Consider the following 9,187-nt stretch of genomic DNA (forward strand, 5'->3'; position numbering starts at 1 on the left):
ATGTGCCTTCCGAGTTCGTCAAATGCAGCAGGATCTGAATGAAGAACAAGAAAAGGAGATTCTCAAACTAAGGGAACAAATGGAAGAAGGAAGAAAAGTTGAAGAAGATTTGAGAAAGCAATCTCTTGAAAAGGAAGAACAGCTTCAGGTTGAGGCAAATATCTTCAAAGGTAAAATAGAAGAAAAGGATAAGCTTTTACAATTTCAAGATAGCTCTAAAGTCTTGGATGATATTCTTAGTAGTCAAAGGTCTCCTGCTATAAAGACTGGTCTTGGTTTCCATGAATCTGTTGAAGGTGAGGCAAGGAATTCTAAAGAGAAATCTAAAGTGATCAATGAAGAAATGAAAGATCAATCTCATCATCAACCAAGGAAAGAGATTCCTCAAAGAAAATCCTTTACTCCTCCTATGAATAATGTTGAATGTTATGTATGTCATAATCTTGGACATGTTGCAACTAGATGTAGAAGAAGAAGAGTTCAAGACCATTATGCGGACAAGTCATCTCAATCAAGGTACTTTTATGGATATTGCTTTGCTTGCAATATGTTTGGTCACAAAGCTGTTGATTGTTACAGGAGGAATATGAAACATGTAAGATGTTATGCAAGTAACAAGCTTGGACATATAGCGAAGGAATGCAGGAACAAAGTGTGGGCATCATATCAAAAGAAGAAAATGTCATCATCACGCTTGAAGATATGGAGGAAAAAGGAAGTACAGTCAGAAAAAGGTGGCACAGCACAATGTACAGACATACCAGAATCAGAGGGAGCTGAAAGTACAAAACTTCAGTGTCCTGAATCTCATATGCAAACTCCATAAAGGGAAGTCGCATATATACGCGAGTTGGATACTGCACAATCGCGTATATGATTGTTTGAAGAAAGGCAGTAGGGAAAGTAAAGTTGATCTATGAAGTATGATCTCTCGAGCACAAGATTAGATCTGGGCATCCGACTAACTGTGGCACACTGGTGAACTGCCAATTCGGCCCTAATCAGAAGTACGCAGGTGATTAACGGTGCAAGTGCGTGGGTACGCAGAGGAGAAACAGGAAAGCTGCGTGGGTACGCAGAGCAGAAGGAGAAGCAGTGTGTGGGTACGCGTTGCAGCAGAAGGCTCTCTGCGGGTATACGCAGGGGAGCAGAAGGTGAAGTGCGTGGCTACGCAGGGCAGATAAAGAAAAACTGCGTACCTGTCTTAAGGCATTTATTGGCTGACTCTTCTTATTGATATGCATGATCAGATCTGACAGATGGCACCAGTTTAGGGGGAGCATATGTTCTTAATGCATTGTTGGCATTATGGTCCTTGATGACAATGCTTATGATTCATCTTGCTATGGTTATGAGTTGTTCACATGGTTCTTGGATCAGATTTGTGGTTGATTCTCTAATGGTGCTTGCATGGAGTCTTTATTGTTCTTGGCACATATATGGATGAGGATTGTTGGCTGGATACATGGATGATTATTCAAAGTTGCATTGTCGGAGACTTGATGATGATGAGATTTTACCGATATGATGATAGGTTGTTTCGTACATATGTTGATTAATGCAGATGCTTCCATTTGATGACTCTTGGTTCATGTAGATCTGGATGATTATGAATGAGTTGATGCAGATGTACCTTGCTGTTGACAGATACTATGAAGCAGATCATACAATGTTGTTGCTGATATTTATCTTAGGTGATTGGTCTTTATGTATTAGTGTGTCTCTTTTTGTAGTTATCTCTTCAGGTCATGTAACGGCCTATGTTTCCCCACTATGCCTAGGATGAATGATGTTATCATATGTAAGCTTTTTCACCATTGTGATGAATGTATGTATTGAGTCATGTTCTTCTTGTAGAACATCTTTTTGCAGTTAGGGGGAGCTTGAGCATGAACAACACTATATAGCAGAGCAGACATCTCAGCTTGTTCTCAGAAAGAGCATTATCAGATTGGAGCACCATGGCATATACAAAGGGGGAGTTCATTCAGAGACTTCAGCAGATCTGGTTTATAGTCAAGGAGAGCATGTTCTTAGGGGAAGCATAACCCTTTGCCCTTGATGTCAAAGGGGGAGAGTGATTTGGTGTTGTTGCCATCAAGTCCAAAGGGGGAGATTGTTGGCATTATGATGCATGTGTTGTACTTGACAGCAACCCTCTCATAGAAGATCATCTCACTTGTATACATTCAAATGAATCTACAGAAGAAATATCAGATGTGACAGAATGCATGGGTTACCAGACAGCACAAAGGGATCAGATGATAGTTCACAAGTAAGCTTTGCCATCAAGTCCAAAGGGGGAGATTGTTGGCATTATGGCTAAAGTGTTGTCCTTGATGGCAACCCATTCAGGTGATAGATCACAGTACTTCAAGTCAGCAGCAGAGATTGATGATCAGCTATCAAATATTGAAGAAAATAAGGGGTACGCAGGTACACCTTACAGAAGGTGCGTACACGCAGGCTGGTGTTACATAAAGTGCGTACATACCCGCAGTTATCCCCTTCAGGAGGTGCGTACCCCCAGTTCACTTACTTCAAGGCAGAGAAAAGCACACGTGGGGTTTCTTATGTTTAACCCTTGGTATTTAGCCAACGGTATTGTGTTATTATGGTTTTGGCCCGTGGTATTGATCCATGATTTGAGGAAGAGCTTGCCTATATAAAACAAAGGAGATCATTTGGCTTGTGTATGCTTTTTGGGTTGAACATCTTATGAGAGCTAGATCTGAAATATTATGATCTCTTGGGAGTAATGTCTAGATCTAAATAAGGTGAATCTACTGATGGATTGAGATCTCTTCGGCGCATGATCAGATCTGTAGATCTGACAGTCTGGGTTATTCTTGAAGTCTTGAAATTATCTATACCCGAAGGTACGTAGGTACAGTGAAAGAAAAGTGCGGAGATACGCAGGCACAGAAGCGTTGCAGGTGCGCAGATACGCAGGACCAGAAGCGCTGCAGCTGCGGAGGTGCGCAGGCAGTTCATTGGACACAGAGCGCAGGTACGCAGGAAGTCTTTGAGGCACAGTGCGTGGGTACGCAGGTGCTCAGTTGGGAACAGTGCGTACTGTACGTAGTCATTACATGGATGAAGCTGCGTACTTCTCTTGAAATCTATTTAGCTGTTCATATTTATCATTGCTGTGTTCTGGGTTTTGAAGTGATGTTTGGTTTATGATATTATGACAGTATTCTGAGAAGTGATAGAGTATGTTTCAGTTTTGATAGATGAATGGATCAGGTTCATAATGATTTATCTTCATGTGATCTGTTGGACTAGATCTGGTTGATGACTCACTTGTATATGTATGGATCTATAGCTTGGGTGATTCAGAAGCTTGTTTATGTTGTTGTTGGGTCCAGTATGAAAATTGGATGAAATGTGGCCTTTCAGATTATGTGTTGTGCTTCAGTGTATCTAGTATAAAAATTGATGAAACGTGGTACCTGGAGGTGAGAAGATTGTAGACCAGCACCTACATACTAGTATCTAAGCTAGTACAAGAGCTAAAAGAAATCTTTGGAGCATTATAGAAGGTAGCAGCCTGCGTACTAGTAAATGGATCGGCTAGTACAAGAGAAAAGGGGGTTGTAGCTCCCGTACTAGTATAAGACTGCACCAGTACAAACATTGTAAAAGGATTTTCTTATTAAGAAGAAGATTGAGATGACTTGCAGCAGGTGGTTTTCTCCCGCATTGGGTTTCCACCTTATATCATGGTGTTCATGTGTGTGCCTTATGTGTGATGATCTATTCCATGTTACTGCATCTGTTAACTGATAATATGGTTGATAATGTTCTAATGCACTCATTGAAGATCAATTAACTTAATCATAAGAAGTTGTGGAAGTAGCATATATGAATCTGATTATGGAAATGAAAAAGTTTTATTAATGTGATAATATTGATTCACCCCCCCCCCCTCTCAGTATTATTTCCAACACTCCACTCAAAGCAGAGGATATGAGTGTTACAACAAGTAGACAAAGAAGATTTAAGACTGCATTGATGCGATAGTAGATGAAATAGTTTGACAACCTAAGTCCTATGAAAGAAACATGAACTCAGATGGAACTCAAATGGTGAAGAAATTCCAGATATGACATCCATAGATCTAGAAGAAACATATTCAGGTAGTGAAGACTAGGAAGTAGGGACAACCCCATGGCCAAAGACACCTTCCAGATATATACAAAAAGAACATCCTGAAAGTCATGTAATTGGAGATCAAAGACATGGTCTTCAGACTAGGAGGAAAATTGTTGGAAATACAAGTTATGCAAATTTAGATTTGTTGTCACAGATAGAAACCAAGAATATCAGCCAAGAAAGTGAGGACAAGTTCTAGGTGAAAGCTCTGAATGAAGGACTTGACCAGATTGAAAAGAATGACACTTGGGAGCTTATTCCAAGACCTAGAGAGAAAAATGTTATTGGGACCAAATTGGTTTTCAAAAACAAGTTGAATGGGCAGGGTCAAGTGATCAGGGAAAAGGATCAATTGGTATGCAAACAGTATGCTCAAATAGAAGGGGTAGATTTCGAAGAAGCCTTTGGACCAATAGCAAGAATGTCAGCTATCATAAATTTTCTTTCCCTTACTAGTCATAAAAACACCAAGGTATATTAGATGGATATGAAATCTGCATTTCTCAATGAAGATCTAGAATAAGAATTTTACATTGAGAAACCATAAGGATTTATGCTCACCACAGATGAAGGGTTTTTGTCCAAACTGACAAAGGCTCTATATGGACTGAAATAGGCTCCGAGATCTTGGTACGAAAGGATGGATAAATACCTTTAGCAACAAGGCTTTGAAAATGGTAATATTGACAATAATTTATACATAGAATCTGAAGGTAACCATATACTAGTTGTAGTAGTGTATGTGGATGATATAATATTTGGCAACGACATGGAACAATTGGGGAATCAATTTGAAAAACGTAAGCAGTGAGAATTCAAAATGTCCATGATCAGAGAGTTGTCTTTCTTCCTGTGATTGTAAATCTCTCAGTCTCCAAGTGGAGTGTTTATCTCACAATCCAAATACCTTTGAGAAACTTTGAATAAGTTCGGGATGGAAGATTCCAAGCCAGTGAGCACACCTATGGTTACAGGCTGAAAATTGTGCAAAGAAGATGAGGCACCACTAGTAAATCAGATTGAATACATATTCATGATTGGAAGCTTATTGTATCTTACATCTTTGAGGCTAGATATCACGCAAGTTTTGGGTCTTGTGGCCCGATTTCAGGCCTTCCCTCATGAAATTCATGTTGTTACTGTCAAAAGGATTTTCAAATATCTTCAAGGAATAAGAGAATATGGACTGTGGTATGCCAAGAGAAAAAAATTCAAGTTGAGGGCCTACACTGATACTGATTTGGCTGGAAGTCTTGATGACAGGAAGAGAACCTTCGATGAAACTTTCTTCTTGGTAAAATGCTTGGTGTCATGGGCTAGCGAGAAATAAGCCTTCATTTCTTTATCAACTACTCAAGTAGAGTATATTGTGGCTGCTACTTGTTGCATGCAAAATTTATGGATAAAGCAGAGCTTAAAATATATTTAGATAGAGTTGACTAATTCTATTCCAATTATGTGTGATAATACAAGTGCCATTAGTATCTCAAAAAATCTAGTCATGCATCTAGAGACCAAGCATATTCCTATCAAGTTCCATTTCTTAAGGGAACAAGTTGTCGTCAATACTATCATACTTGAATATGTGGCCACATAAAGACCAACTTATTGATATATATACTAAGCCACTAGCAAGAAAACCCTTTGAATATCTCAGGCAACAAATAGGAGTTGTGGCTCCTCCTTCCAAATGAATCCATTTTTGGGGGTGTTGGTAGCTACTCAACATGAGGGACCAAAGGAAGAGTAGGTTGTGGTGGTTTAAGGGGAGTATTCTAGAGTATTCCTTGCCACTGATGCCAAAGTGGGAGAAGGATACTAGAAGACCATGCCTAGCTTCGGGGGAGCTTAAGGTGTTTCCATCAATGCCAAAGGGGGAGATTGTTTGATTGGTGGCATTGTCAAGATGGCCAATGGCTATGAGTGTGTTGGCATTGATGTCAACTGGGTGATTATGGTGAATGAGGGGGTGATATTCTTGGAATCATATTTCAAGATGAAATTGGGATCATTGCTGCATCAAACCCTCTCCATTGGAAAGTTCTTTGAAATAGCTTTCCAATGGTATGAACAAATCCAAGAAAGGCCATCAGGATCAAAAGTTATTGGCTGCCAAAGCTTGTCAAGAACAAGTCAAAATACCAGAGTGTTATCTGGAAATCTAGTGTCTATTCAGAGCTGCTAGTCCCACTAAGACAGGTAGCTATCTTAGAAACAAAAAGATTAAAGTCACTTGTTTTTCCTTTACAAGAGAGAGATGAGAAAGAAGCAGAGAGTACCAACCTCAGTCTTCTGCTTGTCTCCTTGCTTGTTTCCTTTCTCCTTTGACAGAATCTCGCCACTGCTTCCTTACTTGTCCTGATTCAAAGAGTACCTGTAGATTTATAGCAGCATAATACCATCAAAGCATAGATATCTATCACTATAAACAATATAGGATAAGATATATATTGACCATACAAATGAATATATCAACACAGTATTTAGAGATACACAAGAATATGGAGGAAAACTCAAATAGCTTTATTAGTAAAAGTAGTAGAAGAGAGAATTATAACCACTTGGTCTGCCACAATGCCATCCTCCTAGTAGGAAAGCCCTCTTCACCTCATACAAAGCAAGATCAGCCAACAATTTATTCAAAGAGAAACCAACAACACTTCCTTGCAACTTAAAAAATTCCAGCCTTTGGATCTCTTGGATGTGGGATCCATATATAGATGTTTACAGGACAGTGAGTCAGCTTATGGGATTTCTATTAGTGTCATTTCACTGATAGTTCTTGGTTCCACATGGAGATTTTAGATCCCTTACTCATCCCTGAGCGAACTCAGAGAGGCAAGTGTCAAATGATCAATTTATAGAAGATTCTCTAGGTTTCCACCTAGAAAACTGCTTGTGCCATTTATTTGCTCTCACTCATCACACCCTATAGAAGGGCTTTCCTGTATGCATCACACTTTTTGCATGTGGCAGGTGAGATGCATCGCACCTTTAGCACTTGGAAGTCTGTATGATCTTGCTTTGACTAGTTCTGACTAGTTTTTCATGGAGAACTTCTGGGAGATGATGTAATCAGCTGACCTTGCTCCTTTAGGGTATGAAACAACACTTTTAGTGACTTAGAATCCCTTGGTTTATGGACATGTATGATTGGGGTTTCAGTGCCCAAATATGTCTATAACAGTTTCCCCTTAAAGCATGAGGTCGTAATTCCTTTTGATGTTGGGTGAAATGCTTTATAATGAGGATCCGAGGTTTCTCGAACTGGAAGGTGACCTGTAATAAGATACAATACAATACATTATCTTCATAATATTTTTCATGATCTATCTAAGGTGGGCATTCCCATACTCAGCTTTGATAAATTTATTTTCATGTACATAGGACAGACAACTGTCTGTGTGCAGACTGATGATTCTGGTAGAGCCATCATCCCTTAGTTTGGATGATTATCTGTGTAGCAATGATGTACATTTTATGTCTTTATTCTCCTGAATATATCACAGCCTAGATGGATGAAACTAGATCCGGGGTCTTCAAAACTCGTTCAATCTTCGCCCAAAGCACAAGTCGGTCCATGTGAATAGATGTTTAGATGTTGAACATGGAAAGACTTGCCTGATTACCAGCCAATGATGTAAGTTGTTAACAGGCGCGAGAGGAATCACTGATGATGATGATGACCCTCAAGGTACTGCATTATAATTCACGTGGTGTGAATACATGAGTTGATGTCGAACACCACGCAAAGTCTTTCAGTCGAAGGCCATTAATGTAAACTTGTCACCAGAAGTGAGAAACTTGCTATTGAGGCATGCAAGCTTCAAAGTACTGAAAGGGTTGTTCCTAGGTCAGCTTCTTGGATAATGAGTTGATGTCGACAAGAAGTGACCTGTCATAGTAGGGCATTGATGGATCCCACATATATGACATAGAACGGAGCAAATGATTTCGTAGAGGTGAAAATGATTTGATGATACAAGGTTCAGGGTGGTAGTCATGAAAGAATGAAACGTGAAGGTATTGCAGTCGATGAGACATAAGCTGGGTAGGTGAATTCTCTGAATGACTTCTCTTGAACATATCGGCGACACTGAAATGGATTGGTAGCATTAACCCCAAAAGTGGATGGTACAGTGGACCAATGGTAATATGACCAGCGAACGGAATAACCCAACCCGACTCAATCATGGTGATGGAGTGAAAGTGTCATGTTCAAGAGCGATCTTCAAGTTTTCTTCCCCATTTTCCCTAGTCATTTCTGACCAGTACCTCTTTATTTTTGTCAAGCTTGAGGAGGATAACATATGCTTATTCTATAATTTTCCCTTTGGGAAAACCCGTCGCTATGTTTTACCGAGCCTAGCGACAGTGAAACTTGCTCTTGTCTAAATGGACAAGTTTGTTGCTATTGTTTTAATGAGTTTAACGACAAGGAATAGTAGGTGCTTTTCAATTTTAGAGAGTCTGAAAAGAGACAGAAAGAAGACTCCAATATTCCTTTTTCGTAATATAATCCCTTAAGTCCGAAAAGGTATAAAACAATGCGAAAGGGATGACTTTTCGATAGTTTTAACGAGTTGAACAAGAAAAACACTCGATATTTTTGTGTAATAATCCCTCAGGTCCAAAAAGATTAAAATCTAGAGGAGGATGGCACTTCCAATCACTTTAATGAGCTGGAGAGGCCAATTTCTCAGCAATCTTTTCATATTTTATGAGTTAGATGAAAAGAGCTTAAAGGAGACTCTTTTTTTTAGGAACGAGTGATGTTTTTAGATAGGAGTTGGTTTCGGGTAATGTTTGGAATTTTTCAATCATGGCAGTGTAAAGAAGGTGGCTAATAGGATCACTCATCATAGTTGTTCCTCAAAAGGGGTAAACAATCAAATGGAGGCGTATGATCGGCTAAAAAGGAGTGGAGGTGATGGATAGTAAGAACACGACCAAGGCTCAAAAGCTGATAATAATTCGATCTCAATGGTTATTTACCAGTGGTGGGTTCATTTTTTAATGAGCTTAAACT

This window comes from Pinus tabuliformis, chromosome 6, assembly GCF_031772625.1.
Source record: "Pinus tabuliformis cultivar Carrire ecotype Pingquan chromosome 6, CPIR1, whole genome shotgun sequence".
In the NCBI taxonomy this organism is placed as follows: domain Eukaryota; kingdom Viridiplantae; phylum Streptophyta; class Pinopsida; order Pinales; family Pinaceae; genus Pinus; species Pinus tabuliformis.